General features: G+C 41.4%; 1 pseudogene across 1 annotated transcript; it reads left to right on the top strand.

Annotated features, from left to right (window-relative positions):
• The first annotated feature begins 19,942 nt into the window (after window positions 1-19,942).
• On the top strand, window positions 19,943-21,308 carry LOC147618288 (calcium-dependent protein kinase 17 pseudogene; annotated as a pseudogene). The gene has a single exon (XR_015262085.1). The product of XR_015262085.1 is annotated as a calcium-dependent protein kinase 17 pseudogene (transcript).
• Window positions 21,309-21,836: the final 528 nt, after the last annotated feature.

The following is a 21,836-nucleotide window of genomic DNA, read 5'->3' as shown; positions in this document are numbered from 1 at the left end:
TATTCTGCTTGCATAGCAGCCATCCAATTTTCTGAACTTTGTGCCTCATCAAATGAAACAGGCTCACTTTCATCGCACATACTAGAAACAGCCAATGCATAACAATCTGACGCATAAGAGGCACCATGAGAGCCAGAACGAGTGCGACTAGACAAAGGGGCATCCAACTTGCTGTCACGCAAAGTCTGCACCAGCCATCTAGGCATGTTCCTAGAGCCCTCAATCTCTTGTCTCTCATCCTCAAGTGCATCATGCACATCTGCATCAGATATAGGCTGATCTGTGCCATCATTTAAAACCTGCATAGGCTGAAAAACTGCCTCATGAGGTATTGCACTTGACTGTGCACCACTGAAAAGAGGCAACAATGTATCATAGACATCACGTGAGCTGATATCTGTCTCCTTAGTACATGAAACCAAGGGCTGAACTGCATCTTCCACAAATACAACATCACGGCTAACCAAAATGCGCTTTGTCTGTGGATGATACAAACGATAGCCTTTGCTCTCAGCACTATATCCAACAAAAATACATTTGACAGCTTTGTCATCCAATTTTCTGCGATGTTGCACAGGCACTAATGCATATGCCAGGCAACCAAAAACACGTAAATGGCCAACAGATGGCTTGCGGCTATGCCAAGCCTCATATGGAGTGACAACCTGTAATGCTTTGGTGGGACACCTGTTTAGTACATAAGTGGCACACATGACAGCCTCAAGCCAAAAACCATGTGGTAGACTTTGACTCTTAACCATACATCTTGCCATTTCCATGAGAGACCTGTTTTTTCTCTCAGCCACACCATTTTGCTGTGGTGTATACGGCACTGTACATTGGTGTTTTATCCCACGCTCAGCCAGAAATGCATTAAATTCTGAAGACATATACTCCCCCCCTCGATCTGAACGGAGGGTGCCCATCTTACTTTCTGACACATTTTCAGCCATAACCAAAAACTGTTTGAAGCACAAAAACACTTCGGACTTTGCCTTCAAAGGATATACCCATGCATGCCTGGTAAAATCATCAATGAAAGTCACGAAGTAAAGGTAGTTTCCAAATGATGGAGTTTGCATGGGACCACAAACATCACTGTGAACAAGCTGCAATCTGCGTTCAGCTCTCACTGATCCATCTTTGGGAAAGGAAGCAGGCTGCATTTTACCCAATATGCAGCCCTCACAAACATGCTTGACAGGTGCCTCAAGCTTAGGCAAAGAAGACACCATTTCAGATTTCTGCAGGCGCAGCAAACTTGCAAAATTCAGATGACCAAAACGTGCATGCCACAGTTTTGCATTTGAAATAGCCTGCGTATCCATAATAGCACATGCTGAATCCTCTACACATTTGCCATCCATATTGAGCTTATACAGCCCTCGACATAGTGAACCAGATGCTACAATGATGTCACCACAAGAGAGATCATGAACAGTACATCTGTCATCCACAAATTTTACAACCAAACCTGTTTTGGCAAATGCGGAGACTGACAGCAGATTCTTTTTGATCCCTGGCACATACAATGCATCAAAAAGTGTAAAGGTGTTGCAATTTGCAACATTCAGCACAATCTGTCCAACTCCTTTAACGGGATAAGAGGAGTTATTGGCACAAGTGACAGTATTCCCTGTGGGAGCAGACTCAAGGAAAGTGAATAAACTGCGCTGCGAGGTGATATGCTTAGTGGCACCACTGTCAAAGTACCATACATCTGAATCTACTGCAGACATACATGTGTCATGCAAAGATGGGTCATAACTGCACTGCGCATTGAATGCCCATTCTGTATCTTGAACAACATTAGCAGATTCATTGTTAGAAGGAGAGGCATCTGCAACAGCCATACCAGCCTCTTTCTTCTTAGCCTCTTTCGCAGCCAACTTAGGACACGCTTTGATGACATGATCATTTCCCTTACAGTACTTGCAAAATGTCTTCTGTTTGTCACCCTTCTTCTCATCTTTGTCTTCCTTCTTTGGTTGCGCAGCATTTGCAGATTTCTGCTTACTAGAAGAAAAGCCAGCTTTACCTTTCCCGCTTCTCTGACTAGCAACGAAAGCTTGATCTGCGACACGCATAATATTCCTGTTTTGCCTTGACTGGTCTTCTTGCAGCAAAACAGAAACTAACTCCTCAAACGATAAGGCATTGGGATTGCCTTTCATCATCAAGCGAAGAGTGGAAGCAAAACCCTGATAAGAATCTGGTAGACCATTCAAAACAGTCTGCACAAGTGAACTGTCTGACAGGATTTCATCTGCAGAAATGAGCTGCTCTTTGAAATCCTTGATCTTTGTCAAAAAGCTATCCATAGAATCACCTTTGTTCATATGCTCACTCTCCAACTGTTTTCGGAGGTAAGCAACACGAGCCTCATTTCTTGCCTGATACAATGTGGCAAGTACATCCCAAGCATCCTTAGAAGTCCTGCAGGAGCGAATATGTGGGATAATGGTACGTTTGACAGACAGCGCAATCAAGGCATGAGCCTGCGCATCTCTACCATCCCAACGAATCTGCTCTGCTGAAAGTGGTGGTTCTCGAACAGCTGCTACAGCACTTGTGCCTGCACCATCATCAACAGTACCTGTTTCTGATGTGTTTGCAGCATTCCCAACCACAATAGGACGTGCATCAATACCCTGCACAATGTTCCATAACCCCTTTGCTACCAATACATGTCGCATCATATATGCCCACAATGGATAGTTGGTGCCATCCAACTTATCCTCAGCAGCCAACATGCGGAATACATCATTGTTGTCAGCCATGGCCAATGACTGTACTACTAGATGTAAATGCTATCTGTAAGAGGTAAACCTGTATAAAATCGACCTGTGCTATGTAGCACAGCCCAAAACAGACGAATGGGCACCTGTCCTGCAGATTTTAATCTTGACAGAAAATCTGCACAGTAGGACGATTTTGCCTGCGCAGTACTTGGAATGCAAAAACGGAGGGCGAAATGACTTCAGATCAAAATTCTGAAACGAACGAGCCCTACGGGCTCACCCACGGCATATACTAACCTGCAGACGCTCGTGAAACCTCGTCGCAATCGGAGGAGATGAAGCGGCAGGTGCCGGTGATGCTGCCTGGGAGGAGGAAGCCTGCTCTGATACCAATTGTTGGAATTAGGGTTGCAGGAATGCACACACAACTTCAAGAAGATGAGGAAGCTTGAGCACAACACAGTAGTGTATTATGAGTGCCAAAAATGAAAGATTACAAGACCTAGAAGATAATGGGCGTATATACAATGCACGGGGGAAAAAACCTCCTAGTGAGGGAAAAAGTGCCCCGGCGGTCCTAAGTGTGTTCACACACATCACTACTATAATATGGTAACAGCCTTTATGGTCGTGCTCCTTCCACAATGATAATGGTGTGCTTGACCACCTCTAGGGGTACGCCCTTCATGTCCGTATACTTCCAAGAAAAAAAACCTTGGAATTCTATGAGTAGATCAATGAGGTCTTATTTTTCTTCAGGAAATATGTCCTTTCCAATGTATATAGGTTAGGGATCCTCATCAAGCCCTAATAGGTTCACATCTTTAACCTCAACTGGTCCATCATAATATGTCCCAAGCTTCATCAAGTCCTACTAGGTTGACATCTTTAACCTCAACTGGTCCATCATAAGATGTCCCAAGCTTCCCGTCAGGGGTTCTCTTTGCCTTTTCAAAGTGTACGAAGTGATCACCCACATTGTATGTTTCAAAATGCTTAGGCACCTGTCTAAGGTCTTTCGCATAAGCGCTCTCTTGTAGGGTGCACTTAGCTTCTTTTTCAGCTTCTACTATGGCTTTGTTTTTTGTCCTTATTATGGGGCCACAATCTTTTATGGACTCACTCAATCCTACAGGGTCATCTCTCTCTCTCTCTATGGCCAATAACTTGATCGGAGTTTAAGAAAGATTGAGCTCTTTCTGCCATTGATGGTAAAATTCTACATGGGAGTCTATGGCTTTGACGTGCCAAAGCCAATGTTCTTCTTTCCCTAGGTCATCCCTTTTTAATCTTTTTGGTCCCCAAGCTACCACCTCTTAGTCATGGAGATTGCCTTTAAATTATGGTGCATGTTGCATTACTACAACACTAAATATATATATGGAAACAATTTCCTTGCCATTTGCCGTGGCATATCTTATGCCTATTCTTGTTGGGAGGATGTTCATAGTTACAAGAAGTGAGGCAAACTTTAAACTTTCACATTTGGTGTTATTGGTGGTTATGCCTATTCTTGTTGGGAGGATGTTCATAGTTACAAGAAGGTGCATCCAATTTTTTTATTCTTCTAGCTCTAGAAGTGAGGCAAACTTTAAACTTTCACATTTGGTGTTATTGGTGGTTATGGAGTCTTCGACAAAAGGTCTATCAGTCACACAGGATGAGTTTTCCATGCTTTTAAGTATATTTTAAGGGTTTAATTCCTTTTTCAAATGTAGATTTGGTCCATGTCCCAATCATGGACCATTCAGGTTTCTCTCATAAAGGATCAACGTAGGATGTAGTCATATGAATTAGGTTGCTGCGTGAGAAGTTCATCGCCACAATAGAGTGGCGGAAAACTTAGGCCAAAAGTTTTATTTCTCAGGTTTTGTATTAATCCCATGGGTTTTTTTTGTGACTTCATCGCAAACAAGCTTGACTATCAGGTTGGTAGTGTCTAGTGATGGTTTCCTCTTCTCCCAGTATTTCTTGGTAATGAATGCTGACTCCAGGCCCTCCATTGAAGATGGTAGTAATTGGCCATCCTTGTATTTCATAGGGAGGATGAGAGTCCATCCATGTCTCTAGGTGTCTTTCCATTATCACACTTACTTAGCTTTTAGGGCCAGCAATGGTGTATGGAATGTGTATAGGCCCCGTTGAGTGTGGTACTCTTCAGTCATTATCTAAGAGTTTGGAGGCCATGGCCTCGAAGATTTTGTCTTCATCTCCTAATCCTTGGTCCAAGTTTCCTTGGTTCAGGGATGGTTAGTCTTTCCTTGGTCTTCTCTTGAGCAAGGTGAAGCTAGTTTCTGCATTGGCATCCTCTCCTCCAATGGTTGCCCAGGACTACTAGAGGTTCAACCTCCATTTGAGCCTGGAATGCTCTTTTAATAGTTCTTGGGCTTCTTTTGACTCTATTTGTTTCCTCAATGCAATTGGAATACTCTACCGAACTAGTTCCTTTAGGTCTATAGTGGTGGGGATCCCTTCTTCCTCCTAAGAGGATGAGATGTTGGAAGTTGTGTCCTCACCTGATCCCTCTTGAATTGTCATGTGGTCTTCCCCTTTTCCTATCTTCTTGGTCATTTGTCTTTTGGTCTTAGGGGCAACTCTAACCTATTCCAAAACTTCATTGGAGCAGGCAAGACTTGGCCTTATGTGCCCTTTGAGTATTGGGATCTCAAGCCTGTCTGGCTTCATTGAGTAGCGACTCTCCTCTTATTTTGCATTCTAGTCACAACATTAAGAGGAGCCATTTATAGCAGCTCATCCTTGATGCTTAGTAAATTAAGGCTTGTACTTGGTTTGTGCTCATGGGCTGAACTTGGATTGCATACTCTTAATAGAAAATCCTTATGGATGTGGTCAATGCCACATCTTGTGTAGTGGCATTAAAGGAAGGTTGGTTGGTATGGACACCATAGCCTTTTTGATAGGACACTCTACACATGGTGGGGTCCCTTCTTGTAGTGATAACACTGTAATGACATGCAGAATCGTAGGGCATTGATGTCCCGTTCCCTATTTGATTGTATTGTGGCTATATATACAGGTTAGATACTATCACCATCTTGAACATAGTGGTTTAGGACCTAACTTGGGGAACTCTGAGCCTCTAGTGGTTCTAGGTAGTTAGTGTCCCCTATTATTCCCTCTTCCTCCCCATTAGGGTCAATTAGCTCATGGTGGTCACTCACAAGGAATGGGTGGTTGTTATAAGAGCACCCCTCCTATTGACACGTCCAAGTACAGCAGTGGTCCTGGATATTTTAAATTTTTTAATTTTTATCTCTATTGGACTTGTGAACGTGCATTCACAAGGTAAGTTGTGTGTTTCGAGTTGGTAGTGCATGGCTAAGTGAGAAAAATGTGCATGACCAAGTCCCAATTAGAACTACGAACATGCGTTCACAACATTTGGAACGTGCATGGCCAGGTCAAATCTGTGGAGCTATGAATGTGCATTCTAAGTTGGGAATATACATGGCTAAGAGAATTAGGATTGTGTATAGCCAAGGACTTGAGAACGTGCGTTTGTACATGAGAATGTTCCTTCTTACTTTGGCATGTATGTACTCAATTTTGACAAATCTGCCACTTGTAGTGGTGGAAATCAAGGCCACGTAATGGTCGGTATTTATCATTATGAGCATTAAATGAAGAATATTTTTTGACCCTTTCCTTAATGAGAGTATTATGCAGATTTTCCCTGTCTAACTTGTGAACATGTGTTCGGACTTGCGAATGTGCGTGCCTAGCCGAGCACGCACACAACCAGATCAAAGCAGTTTTTTGTGTTTTGGCCCAAATTTCAAATTTTGCTCTCCTTAACGATGCATATTTTTTTAATTTTTTATTTAATATGCTTTAACTTTTCTTAACCTACCTAATGATGTGCATAATGCAACCTAATGGTGTTTATACAAAGATTAATGTGACATTAAGTCTTATGAGATGAAGAAAAACTCAAAAAATTAAAAATGTAAGAAAGAGAACCAAAATCAAAGGAAATTAAATTAAGAACTTACTTGTAGACATGAAATTTAAGTCCAAAGGGTTTCTCCATGCTTCATTGCATCAAGGTAAGCAAAATAAACCATAAAACATCAACAAACAAAGGTCAAAATCGATGGATTTGCACTCCAACTGGGCTATGTCAATACTCATACTCTAAATGCAAAGTATAGCAAGGGAGTCCTATGCAAAGTTACTTTCCTAGAAGGTGGTGCCAAATATTTTCATGCAAGAGAACACTCAAGCCTTGCAAGATGGAGAGAAGAAGAGGAGAATGCAAGGGTCATACCATTTTGCACCTCAAGCCTTGCAAGATGGAGAGAAGGAGAGGAGAATGCAAGGGTCATACCAGTTTGCACCTCAAGCCTTGCAAGATGGAGAGAAGGAGAGGAGAATGCAAGGGTCATACCAGTTTGCACCTCAAGCCACTCTAGGTAGAGTCTCTTGTGGAGAGCTAAGGTCCTCAACCTTGCCTCCTTTGTTATCACCAAAAAGGAGCTTTGCAAATGGGTGGGGATTAAAGAGAGAGAAACCTATGGGAAGTTCAACCTCAACTTCTATTACACGATGAGTGAGAGCATGAGAGAGTAGGCAAGAGAAGGAGAAAGAGAGAAGGAAGCATACATCAACACCATCACTCACCCACACAATCCCTAAGCATACATGCATAATAACAAGAAGAGAAAAATCATATAAGCAACTCAATCACAAGAGGAAGAAAACTCAAACTCAATTGTGAGAATGGGATTATGTCTTTTCTCATTAGTCAAAATGTCTAATATATAATACTCATGTGTATAATATTCGACCACCCACTAGGGGCTTAATAAGCTAGTCTAGGCTGATTTCCTAGCCTAAATATATATCATCAACATTACACATCGTAAGCTCATTGCTTAACTACCCTATGGCATTACACAAGTCGTAAGCCCAGAGATTTCCCATAATCATTTTACATGAAGTGCATTGCACGGTATAAAAATAAGGGTTGAAGAAGTTAGCGTATAATGTGGTTAACAAGTTCTTATATTGTGTTGATCCAACTTTCTCTATTATGTATTCTTACTTGGTATCAGAGAATAGGCTCTAGGCAAAGCTTGTTTTTTTTTGGCAAGTTGCTATTTAAAGGCAAATTTGGAGAGATGGCCCAACCTACAAATAACATAGTTGCTCGTGCTTGCCCTCCACCTTTTGGTGTTGGGAAGTTGGATGGGACAAATTACACTCTTTGGAAGTTCAAGACTAGGTCCATTCTTAATTTATATGAGTTGTGGGAAACCTCAATGTTCTTCAGGGGTTGATGCAAAGTCGGGTCCTACTCCGGATCCAGCAGATCCATTATAGATCATATCACTAGATCATGTTCTCGCTTTGGCATGGAGGTAAAGTAATGAATGCAGATATGCTATGTGCCATCGTTACTAGCATCACTGATTCGATGATGACCGCCGTGATTCAGCATACTACCCCACAAATTCTGAAGCATTTCAAGTTCTGAAGAACCTATATGAGACGAGGAATCACACAAGGATTCAAAACCTTGAGAATCATCTTGCAAAGTAGAAAGGCATTCTGATGGAGAAGCTGCAGAGCAGTTTATATCATGGATAAAGAATCTACAAGATAAGATGGCAAAGCAATGGGGATCACTAAGACCAGCGACGAGGAGCTAGCATGTGCATTAGAGTGCTGCCCCTGAAGTATGATAGTTTAGTGACCTTACTAAACACACGTGTGCAACACGCCTCTTAGTTTTGAGGAGTTCAGCACAATGTTGGTGGAGAAGGAGATACGTTTCAAAGCCATAGATGGTAGCGACATAGCATTCTCTATAAATGTAAAGAAAGGCAAGGGCAAGGGCTCCGCTAACCCTAATGATCCAAGGTAAAGTGTTTCTATTATGACAAGACTAGTCACGTGGCTAAAGCATGTAGATTGAAGGAAGCAAATAAGAAGAATGTTACTTTGAAACATTAGAAGACGGAATTTAGTAATAGTGCTGAAGAAGAATTGGAGCTATTTGTGGCAATAGAAGAAATCTGTACAAAACCTGAACATTCATCAGCATCTAGTGGCTCATGGATCATTGACAGTGGAGTATCCCAACATATGATTGACCAGTCAAAAGGGCTGGTATACCTCCCTCAAGCCTGTGAGGGAGTCCATCCTAGTAGTGGTGGTCGAAAACGATGCCAAATTCCCAACCATGGATTCAAGTACCATTTCTTTTGTTTTGAGCAATGGTGATACTAAGAAGTTATTCGATGTCCTTTAGACATCAAGAGGAATTTGATGTGTGTAGGCAGCCATAGCTGACCACCACTGTGACTTGAAGGTTCTCTTTGATAAGACTGGTGCAATCATCACAGATGGACTTTGATGCAATAACTTATATAGTTATCGGCTTTTACAGCCCAAGCCGATGTGGGGACAAGCAAGCTATACCATGAGAGATTTGGTCACCTGAGCTTTGTAGCCTTGAAAGAGATGAAAAGGTATGGGATTGTGGCACATCTACTAGAATTTTTAGAGATGTAGATATTTGTGAAGCTTGTATGTGTTGACAAACATGGATCTAGTGCTAGCATAGCTATTATGGCTATGGTGATGATGAAGCTATGAGGCATTAATCATGCTGAATGAATGTGTGTGGGCTAACTAAAGTGCACTCAAGTTAATTAGACATAGAGAACTGCACTCCAAGAGAGATTAGCTTGGAGACACAAAGAACTTGTCAAGATAAGTGCATTTCTTCATTACTTGAAATGAGCTCCTTACATATGAGTTGGGTACATCCTTGGGGCTTGGGTACATCCTTGGGGCTTGGCTTTCACATGCTTTATGGGACAATGTAGAAGATGCCACATGGCTTGATGCTAGGCTATCTCATCTCATACTCCATACTCCATGGCACCATATTTCTCAACACCCCCCCCTTTGGTGCCATATTCTTAGGCTTCTGCAAGGTGGTTGGATGTGAGGTGTTACAAAATCTCATCACCCCCGCTAGTGCCAACATAGATACGGAAGGTGGTAAGGTGTGATTGCCTACACCTTCCCTTAGTGATCAACACTTCCCTTAGGTGGATTTACATTGGCTCTACACTTTTTTCTACTACTATAAGTGGTCAAGTGTTTTTGGCCTACTCAGTTTGGTGGCCATTAGATATAACATATGATTATAAGGTTAGGATAGAACGCGATCAAGCTTCCACCCTTCCTAACTCTCCCTTATGTGCTAGATACAACATGCTACTTTGGCACTTCAAATAGCTACTTTGGCTATAGCTTTCAGCTTGAGTGCATCATATAGCCTCAAAGGCTAAGATTACAAAGAACTTTGTAGAGAGTAGGGGTTTACATTGGCTTGGGTAGTGGTGGTTTTCTATTTGCTTACTCATATGGCCGTATACAATTACCTTTTTAGACATTGCAAATGATCTAGAAAAAAGTAAGCATCATGCTGAGAGATTGTGGAGTGATTGATCACATCAAGTGGAGAGACAAGCCCTAATTGGATGCAAAGGCAAGATCAACTCAACAACCCACAGTGTTTGGCACTCAATCAGAGCTCTCATTATCTCTGAAATCTGGAAATGCAAGAATTTAGCATCACATTATGGCCCCAATAAAGCTCCCTCTCTCACTCCAGAGGGAGTCAAAGATATTCTTTTGCAAGCCTGTAAGCTAGCTAGTAACAATGGAGCTTCCATTAGGAAAGAAGCAAAAAAAATAATCCTTAGGAAGCTACTGAAGCTTAAAGTTTAACATGTGGGTGATGTATCTTTCATTGATACTAATATAATAATATCTTTTGCATTTAAAAAATATGATCTGTTAGAAAAAATAATAATTTAATGCTCTCATTATTCTTTGTGTTTATGGAATTTACACACATGCAACATGTCTTCCCTAGTCATAATGGTGGCATACACAAACTTTGGTATAGTGGACTGCATTTTGGCTTCATGTGCCGTTAATGAACTTTTTTATTTATTGAAATTGAAGTGCGTGTGTAAACAAGGTATAATTCTGGCTTGGCATATGTGGATGATGTTTCTAGTTACCATAAAAAATGAATCCTCTGCAAATAACAATGGTGGTGGATTCTGAGTAGATGTGCGTGACAATCTCTACTCTGCAGCTTTGGATATATGTTATGGTCGCAGCTGTTAGACTTCTATTGTGGTGATAGCGGCCTTGGGATTCTGTTAGACTTCTATTGTTAGAAGCTTGAGCTATGATACTCTTTGCTTGTGTGCTCTGTTGTTATAGGTCGAGCTCTGTAGTACACTATTATTGCTTGGTTTTCTTTCTACTGTGTAGTGGTTGCTTGCTTTCTTGTGAGCTCCGATGCATCTGCTCCTCCTGATGCCCCTAAGATGCTCTAGCTCTATGGCTCCTTCCTTGGCTTCCTCACCGTCTCCCCCCTCCCGACTACTATGATCAATGCCTCGCATAGCTTGCTTTCCTTGCTTAGGGAGTACTACCATGGCTGCTTTGCCAACCTTCACTACCTTGCAAAGCTACTTGTGGAAGATAGTCTGTGAAGCTATGGTGGAGGGGAATTGTTTTAAAGCTAGAAAGATCAGTAACAATATTGTGACTAATTTTCTAATCTAATCTACCATAACCATGGCACAAGGCTCTGATACTATGTTGACAAACATGGATCTACTAGTGCTAGCATAGCTGTGGCTATGTGTGATAATGAAGCTATGGTGGAAATGTGAGTGAGGCATTCATCATGCTAAATGAATGTGTGTGGACTAGCTAAATTGCACTCAGTGGATGGGTGATAATGAAGCTATGGTGGAAATTTGAGTGAGGCATTCAGAATGTGTGTGGGCTAACTAAATTGCACTCAGGGTTAATTAGACTCCAAGATAGATTAGCTTGGACACATAGAGCAACTTGAGATAAGTGCATTGCTTCATTGTTTGAAATGAGCTCCTTATATAGCCTAAGCAGCTAGGTACTTCCTTGGGGCTTGTATTTCACATGCTTTATGAAACAATGTAGAAGATGCCACATGGCTTAATGCTAAGCTATCTCATCTCATACTCACTCCCTACTAAGACTTGTGCTCCATGGCACCATATTTCTCAACACATATTTCTCAACAGTACGATGGGCGAGCAACATCAACAGCATGTATTTCGACAAGAAAGGAAGAATCGTGCAAAGGCTCCTCTCTAGAGCTTGTACATGTAGATCTCTCAAATAAAATGCTAACCAATACATTGGGTGGTTCTTCCTACTTGTTAAATCAATGACTTCAGTAGAAAGATGTGGGCATATTTTCTTGGAGATAAGGATAAAGCTTTGGAAAGTTCAAAATATGGCATAGCTTGGTAGAGAATGAGACATGAAAGAGGCTGAAGAAGTTTAAAACATATCGAGGAGGAGAATTCACACATCAAGTGAGTTCAATGCCTTCTACTGTAAGGATCATGGGATCAAGAGAGATTTGACAGTTGCTCATACTCCATAAGGGTGTTGCAAAGCATAAGAATTGAGATGGTGAGGAGTATGCTCAAAGGCAAAGGATTACAAAAAAAAAAAGGGCTAAGGTAGTTAACACTATAGTACATATCCTTAACACAAGTTACATGAAGGTAGTGAGAAGGGCATGACACCTCAAGAAGCTTATTCAGGAGGTAAGAAACCCTCAATTACGTGTTTTAGGATGTGACTGTTTTGTGCATGTTCCAGAGTTATCCAGAACCAAGTGGGACTCCAAGAGCAAAAACTATATCTTCTTGGGGGTACGTTACAGAGTCAAAGGGTTATCAACTACAGTGAACTGAGGTAAGGAAGATAATTGTGAGCCATGGTACAGTGCATGAGGAACAGCCTCATCAGGTGGAGGAGAGGGAGAGGGCTCCATCCACACTATCCTTCAACGAAGAAGTAGCCTAGCAAGCACAACCACCAGTGATAGTACCAACTCCACAAGAGGTGGATTCATCAGATGATCAAGAAGAGAAGCCTGCAACACCTCATAAGGGGCCATATTCTAAATTGGTGAAGTAGCTCTTGGATGGGAAAGCTCCATCGGCAATCACAGAAGAGCTAGCAAATAGCTATTTGTAAATCCAAGAGAATAGAGACGTAGAAGAGGGCCTCCAATCATGTTGTCAATATGGCCTTGATGGTTGAGATAATGAAGTACAGGAGCCAACTAGCTTACAGTAGTAGATCCAATCAAAAGGGGGGCCATGGAGTCAAAGTTTGACCCAATTTTGAGAAACCAAACTTGGGATCTTATGGATCTTTCTTCAAAACTGAAGGTTATTGGGTTTGGAAGGCCAAATACAAGTCTGATGGCACATTGGATAAGGAAAAGGAAATGCTTGTTGATGAAGGGTTTTGCACAAGTGGAAGGGTTTAACTTTCAAGAGACATTCAGCCCCATAGCTAGATCAACCACTATTTGTACACAGTCCTTGCCATGGCCGCTCATGCAAATTGGCCAATAGTACAAATGGGTTTGAAGTCAGCATTTTTGAATAGCTATATCAAGGAGGATGTTTATATGGCACAAGCACCAAGGTTTGAGATACTCGGTTCAAAAAACAAAGTGTTCAGACTTCGAAAGGCATTGTACGAGAGAGAGCTGAAATAGATCCCTCGAGCATGGTACCAATGGATAGGTGCTTTCTTTGTAAGTATTAGTCTTTCTAAATGCCCATCAGATGCAAAGAGGATGCAAATTTGTATATTTTCTCTGAGAAGCGCAGGTACATGATGATTGTCTGATGATTGTCCTATATGTTCATGAGTGCATTATGACGAGCAACTATGAAGAGAAGATCTAGCAGACACAAATGACAAATTTGTAAGTATTAGTGTTTCTAAATGCCCATCAGAATTTGTATATTTTCTCTGAGAAGGGCAAGTACATGATCATTGTCCTATATGTGCATGAGATGAGCAACCATGAAGAGAAGATTTGGTAGACACAAGAGATGTTGAGTTCAGAGTTTGATATGACAAACCTAGGGCTTAAGCATTTCTGTTTGGGGATAGAGGTTTAGCAAGAGTTAAATGGAATCTTCATTTCTCAACAAAAGTATGCATGATAAATTTTGAAGGCATTTGGCATGGTTGAGTGCAAGTTAGTGGTTACAATCATGGAGGTTGATGCACGAGAAATTTTGAAGGCATTTGGCATGGTTGAGTGCAAATCAGTGGTTACACCCATGGAGGTTGATGTGAAGCTTTTTATTAAAGATGCTTCTCCACTGGTGGATATAAAGGATTACATGAAGTTGGTGGGGAGTTTGATCTTGCTATGCAATACATTACCTGACATCGGCTTTGCAGTTGGTGTCCTTAGCAGTTCTCAAATCAGCCCCACACTGAAGGGTAGGGATGCGGGTGTTAAAATACATTAAAGGTACCATTGGGTATGGCATTACTTACGAATCGGGAAATTCCTTGACTAGATTTTGTGACTTAGATTGGGCAAGAAATTATGATAGTAGGAAATTAGTTTTTGGTTACTATTTTCTTATTGGGTCTTCAATTACATCATGGATCAGCCAATAAGAAGCAGCCTATAATGGCACTTTCTTCTACAGAAGCTGAGTACAATGCAACATTCTTTGCTTCATGTGAAGCAATCCGATTGAGAGGGATCTTAGGAGACATGGGTATTGCTCAAAATTGCATGGCTATATTGCCAAAAACCTCGTGTTTCATGCTCATACTCAATTGAGACTCAATATCATTATGTGTATGAGCTAATTATGAATGGAGAGGTGGAGCTTGTCCTACCCGACGAGACAGATAATTATGCAGACATTTTCATAAAGTCTGTAGGGAGAGATTTGCTAGAGCGCCATCTTTCATCGACTCAGTGTTGGATCGAAGAGGTAGTTCACCTATGGACATTGAGGGGGGGTGTTGGAAAAGCTCAATGCTCCACCCTTGTGATGTTTCTACAGGTGATGGATGTGCTCTATTTTATAAGACCCCCTTTATGAGGAGTAGCCATTGTGGTGATCACGCAGGCATCCAGAAGTTCGTAGTTTAGACACAGGATGGTGGGGGCCAAGTATGGCCCGATGGTTAGGAGATTTCTTTTGTATACTTAGCACTCTACCAAGTAGGATGCATGCTTGTGCGGACTAAGTGACCACATTATGTGGATGTTGGTGGACAACAAATCGAGGATGAGCTATTCTCAAGTTGTAGAAAGTCCATACTTCATACTTCATAATACATATACCCTAATTGGCGATGGATACATGTGGCCATGGGTAGGATCTGACAACCGACCTACCATATGGGGCATTATATATGGGAGGATATGTGGAATTCCATAATCATTAAGTTCATTGTGTTCAAGTACTATTGTAAGAAAAACATCATCTGTCCAGAGTCTATATAGATCGTCACCAAAGCTCCTTACCCAAAGCACATGGGTGGGCAGATACCATCACTTTGTAATCAAGTTTTTGCAAGCAGTAATATTGTTTACTCTCCACTTCTTTCTACAATTAAGTGATTTGTATTATGTTGAACTAACTTTTGATGTTATGTATTCTTATATGAATGTCTCAGTAAAGTGTGAACTTACTATGAAAAATTAAAGTTTAGTATTGTAATGTTGCTACTTTGATGCCCATAAATGAAGTCTAACTTTACTCTTCTGTGTGTGTGTGTGTGTGAGAGAGAGAGAGAGACAGAGAGAGAGAGAGAGAGAGAAAGAGAGAGAGAGAGAGAGAGAGAGAGAGAGAGAGAGAGAGAGAGAGAGAGAGAGAGAGAGAGAGAGCAATGTCAAATCTTGAATCTTGACACATGGAGTTGTCTATACAAGAGAGGAAGATGCATGTGCATGTCAGATAGATACATATAGATATATGTATATATATGTATATGTGTGTGTGTGTGTCTCTCTCTCTCTCGATACATGTGTGTGTGTGTGTGTGTGTAGAGAGAGAGAGAGAGGGAGAGATGTTAGCGAGAGAGAGAGAGAGAGAGAGAGAGAGAGAGAGAGAGAGAGAGAGAGAGAGAGAGAGAGAGAGAGAGAGAGATACACATGTGTTAGGATAGATGAGGGAAAGAGTAAGTTGCATGTTAAAGAGAGGAGAGAGAGAACTGCTTGCCATTCGTTTTTCAAGCCAATATAAATTCTTAGGCTAGGGAGAATCATAGCAAAATTAGTGGCCTTGTGTAATTCCTTGAGGAAAATAATTACTTATAATTTTCAATACACAAGGATAAGCATAAATTAAATATCTAAATCTTTGCAATTCCCTATTAAAACAAGTGTCCTAATAGATCATTTTGTAGCTTCATGCATAACCATCTAGATCTACATTTAACTTCCCATCAAAATCCTATTTTTTTGATGACTCCTAATCAACCTTAAATTCTCTCAATCATCCCATGTGGCTCATGACATCATCCATTACATCACCTAGAATCTACCCTTTCCGTCTTCTTACATTGATAATTCTCAACAAAATACACTATACAAAACCTATACATTTGAATAATTATTACACATTTGGGATTCACAAAATTAAAATGTTTTGAGTCCTCCCAATCAACCTTAAATTATCTCAATCATCCCAGGTGTCTCATGACATCCTCCATTACATCATCTAGGATCCAACCTTCCCCCTTCCTACCTCTCAATCATCCCAGCAGGTGGCTCATGACATCATCCATTACATCACCTAGAATCTAACCTCCCCCCTGCCCTTTCCCCCTTCTTACATCGGTAATTCTCAATTAACCTTAAAGCAAAATACACTATACAAAACCTATAGATTTGAATAATCAACAAATTTGGGAGAACAACTGGCCTACCTCCACTTATTCACAAAATGTAAATGCATAATACCCAATTTTTTCAACATGCAAGAAATAATTAAAAGCTAAACAAAGATTCACAAAACCATATGAAATATGGTTCAATATCAAAAGTCTTGTCCCGTTATAAACCACCACTCACCACACCCACTCCTCCCCACGTAATCATCATCTTCACGACCCTCGTACTGACATATCACCATAGAACCCGTAGATGGCCCAATAGAAATGGTAACACAATACAATGTGGCTTCTTAGTGTTTGAATTTTAGTATTGTGAATACAATATGTAGAAATTATATAATGCCTCTAGAATTATCCTACACTAAAGTTATATGCCCTATTTGTTTATATTAGAGGATTTAAATAATATTTTGTTTACTATGTTAAAATATGGGGTGTGATGTCAAGTACATTTAAAATTGGTTGGATTTTGTAGTACTTCAAGTTTTTAATCTTTTGTTTACTATGTTAAAATATGGGGTGTGATGTCAAATACATTTAAAATTGGTTGGATTTTGTAGTACTTCAAGTTTTTAATCTTTTGTTTACTATGTTAAAATATGGGGTGTGATGTCAAATACATTTAAAATTGGTTGGATTTTGTAGTACTTCAAGTTTTTAATCTTTTTATCACACTTTTCTCAATCAAACATGATTGTTTTACAATAAATATAAGGGTTCATATAGCACTTAAATTATTCCATAACATTGATCGAGTTTTTAAAAATTATTGGCTTAATTATTAAGACTTGATGGTTATCTTACGGGTGGCATAAATTCTTCAAGATGACTATAGAAAAGCTAGCTTTTTCTAAATCTCTTGTTTATTTTATAAAAAAGACCTTACGAGTTTTCAACATGGATAGATGTAATCCATGATATCAATGCCAATTTTTGTTAGCATTAAAAAGATCCTGACATATTAAATTGAGTTTAGTAATTAAGAGTGGTTCTTGAGTGGGGGAAGGTACAAAGTACATTCACTTAAAAAATTCTCCTCAACTATTGGTAAGATTAAATTGAGTTTAGTAATTGAGAGTGGTTCTTGAGTGGGGGAAGGTACAAAGTACACTCACTCTTTCATATATCCATAAGTATAACTTGGAGGCCCCATTTACGTGGTGCCTTTTTATAAGTACCTTTTGGATAGTAATCACACTTTTTGACACATAAAGAAAGTTGATGACTTGTGCAACTATGGCATGAAGGGTAACACTTCAACACTTTCACATGGCCGCAATAGTGGTGAATGAAGGATAATGATATGTAACAAATTTAATGATTAACTAAGAGGTGCCAGTTCTATTGAGGGCAAACATTAAAACTAGCTATATATTTTCAATAAGGCCATGAAAGGTGCTAGGAAGCATGTGGCTTGTTTGAATTTGATACAATTAGTATATATTCTAGTGCATGATTTGTTGAGATAATATTGGTTTTTCCTCTTTGTGTGTGTGTGTGTGTGTGTACCCATGCATGTGTGTGTGCATGTGTACCCATGCATGTGTGTGTGTGGGAAGAGAATTCCACAAAAAAAAAAGTGTGTGTGGGAAGAGGGGGGTTTGGTGGTGGAGCCATATGAGTGGGTTTTTTTATTGTGGGAAGGGGGATACATGTCAAGAATGTGGGAAAAAAGGTATGTATGGTAGGGTACAAAGCTACACATGTTGGAGGATTGGGGTTCTTGGCTTAATAGAAATCACTGCTTCTTACCTCTTAGCCCTCCATCAAGATACCATTATCCATGTTATAATTCAAGGTGCTTACACCCTTGCATTTACTGAGGCTCGATTCACAATCTTCTGAGTGGAGGCTTTTAGAAACCCAAGTGTCATTCTTGCACTAGGCAACCAATGAAAGGGCGGGCATCCAACCCTCTAGCCTTTCAAGGCCGAACACATAGCAAAAGGTGCAAATAAGACGAATCATGTTAGGATCCCAACTGGACCAAACACTCTCAAGATTTCCTTTAAAGTAGCATGTGATTGAGTACGTCAATGAGTAAACCTTTTTTTTTAAATTCCTTTACTGTAGCACCGATTGACTACATCAATTTGAGTATACCTTTCGTTGTGAACCAACTGGTGGCCTTTTGCAGCTAGTTCACAATTTCCACCTAGAAGCGTATGAACCGACCTTAGTACAATGGTTATAGCAAACATTAAAGGTAGATATACATTTTTTTGGCCTATCGTGGCTTTTTTCTTAGTTATAGCTCTATTGGTTGTTTTCTAGAAAGAGATAGAAGCATATGACTGCCACTTTAGTACAATGGCTATAGCAAACATTAGATGTGGATATACATTTTTTGGCCTATTGTGGCTTTTTTCTTAGTCATAGCTCTTCTAGAAAGAGAAGGCATATCTAAAGTTTGACCAAAAAAATAAGGAACAAATGTCATATTCACACAAGTTTCCTTGAAAGTTGAAATACTAGCTGGTAGGAAAGAAAGACAAGTAAATGCATACCCTCACATGGTGCATGCACCTCTCTCTCTCTCTCTCTCTCTCTCTCTCTCACACACACACACACACACACACACACCATCGTGTATATAGTATGCTAGTGGACATCTCTCTCTCACACCATCATGTATATGGTCTATTAGTAGACATCTCAATGACCTCATATTCTCTCTCTCTCTCTCTCTCTCTCTCTCTCTCTCATGTCGTCTCTACTTTGGAGTCTCGAATCTCAGCTGTGAGATATGGAGTCTTATCTCATCGAATAGACCGATAGATCGGTTTTCCAGGTGTGTAGTGGTGCACATATATACATGCAGAAGCATGGTAAGGAAGTGTCATAGGGTCGTAGGCATTTGGATTAAGCATCTGATGTGCTTGCACATCCTCTGATGCGGAATTGGAAGCAGATCTATTACTATCCCCAAAACAACCTGCCACAACCACCCCCCACTAGAATGACAGCGAGAAGAGGTAGACCTCCTATCTGACGACGAGTAGTGGACTACGTGCCAGAGAAGAAAGGGGAGTGGGCTAGTCGCAACAACAGCCTACATGAGAAGGCCCAGCACCCTGAAATGGACTAGATCCTAGCTAAGGGTATAGGAGTGCGTAAGCGAGGCCCTATAGGAAGTTGTTAAGAATTACAATTCTTCGAAAGTTGAAAGGTTTCAAGGGAAGGAGGCCGTATGATGTGGACCATGGTCTGCTAGTCTTGTGCCATGGATGTTTTTTTTCCACACGCACATGCGCAAGCATGTACGCACGCGCATAAAACATGTTCAAAGTGGGGCATATTCACTAGCTGATTCGAATGAGGTTAATTCAACCGGGGTCAAAGTCAGGTGGGGATATGCTCTATAATATTCGCCACATAGTTTCTTGTCCGGAAAGCGTGCCCCGCAAGTTGGATTCTCCTCCTCTTCATCCCTATTTCTACACACGGCCGCTCTGCCTGATCCAACGTCCCCTTCCTCTCTCCTAAACCCTAACCGCCTCCACAGTTACCCTACCTCCCCTTCCCTGCAGAAAACCCTCCCTTCAACCCCTAACTTCTTGCCTCTTCCCCCTAACCCCTTCCTTTCCGCGAACAATTCCACATGGCGAACCCTTACCTGTTCGGCCGGCAACTTGGCAATGGCATTGATGGCGTTGTTCGGCTCTGCACAGACGCCTCCACCGGCCAGCAATACGCCTGCAAGACCGTGAGCAAGGCGAACTCTGATGCTCTTATCCATATCCGCACTGAGATTGCCGTGCTGCAGAAGCTGCGGGGCCACCCGAACGTTGTGAGTCTCCATGGCCACTTTGAGGACGAGGAGTCTGTTCACCTGGTGATGGATCTGTGTGAGGGAGGGGACCTGTGTGAATATCTCCAGAAGAAGGGGGCTCTGTCCGAGCAGGAGGCCGCGCAGGCAATGGCGACCATTCTACGAGCCCTCTCTTTCTGTCATGAAAGAGGTATTATGCACAGGGACCTGAAGCCGGAGAACATCCTCCTTCCCCGCAGGAACAGCCCCTACCACGAGCTCAAGCTTGCAGACTTCGGGGCAGCAGCAGATTTCTCCCGTCGCAGGGTTTTCAGTGATGTGGAGGGCACGCCATGGTACCTTGCCCCCGAGGTCCTCACGGGAAGCTATGATGAGAAGGTGGATGTGTGGAGCCTGGGGGTGCTTCTTCACATCATGCTCTGCGGGTACCTGCCGTTCGATGGAGAGGCAACCACTGAGATCTTCCAGTCTATCAAGAGAGGCAGGCTAGATCTGAAGAGGGATCCTTGGCCGTCCATCTCGGCAGGAGCAAAGGAACTTTTGAAGGGCATGCTGCAGAGGAACCCTTACAGGAGGATGAAACTGAGGGAGCTGCTGGTTCACCCCTGGGTACAGAACTGTGCCATGGAAGGTGCAGACAGATGGGGCAATTTGCAGACCTCGGAGTCTGTTGCAGTGGGGGGATGAATCCTGAAGCGCTCCAGTCAATCTTACACAGTCTCAATATTTTAGCCGTAATACAATGTGTAAGTTCCTTGTATACTCTTTGAATTAGTACTGTTGCTTCCTGCATAGTAAAGTTCACGCCATATGCTCATGGCATACAGGATTAAGGTCTTTTTGATGACCATACCTCCACAGAGGGTGGTTTTTTGTTCTTTTCTGTATATTGGGAAAAAATGTGGCTTGTATGCCACAGGCAGAAATAGTTGTATGGTCATTAGTCCACATTGTAAAGTTTGGCTCATGTGTATCAGAAGCCATATAAGTAAAACAATTTTGACGGACATAGTTCCTCAGCCTCCCTGTAACTTCGTTGAGACAAAAATTTTGTTATTGTGAACCCACTGCCATTTGTGTGAATTTTGGTGGAACAGAGACTTCTTAAATGACCAAGCTTAAGGCTACCCTTGTTTATGGTGTAGCAGAAAAATCATGGATGTATGGGTGAATACAGCTTAAGGGATGTATTCCAGTTTTATACCATTAGTCCATTTACTTTGCTTGCCATGCTTCTGCCTTTTTGAAGAGAGAGAGAGAGAGAGGGAGAGGGAGAGAGAGAGAGAAGCTTTTCAGTACCATATATGACGGCATCTAAGTGCGTAAATGCATTCAAGAGAGATGGATAGAGATTTTAATGTCATCGCCGTGCCCTGCATGATGCGCGAAAATGCCAAATCAATGGCGTCAAAATGGGGGGGAGAGAGAGAGAGAGAGAGAGAGAGAGAGAGAGAGATTGAACTTTATTAATGTAAATATGAAGACCTTGGAGGTCTTGAAGTGAATTTGGAGTACAGAACTAGGAAACACCA

This window comes from Cibotium barometz, chromosome 35 (genome assembly GCF_041138505.1).
Source record: "Cibotium barometz isolate CiBa-2024 chromosome 35, ASM4113850v1, whole genome shotgun sequence".
Lineage (NCBI taxonomy): Eukaryota > Viridiplantae > Streptophyta > Polypodiopsida > Cyatheales > Cibotiaceae > Cibotium > Cibotium barometz.
The sequence above is the reverse complement of the archived record's forward strand: the minus strand, read 5'-3'. Positions and strand labels throughout refer to the sequence as shown.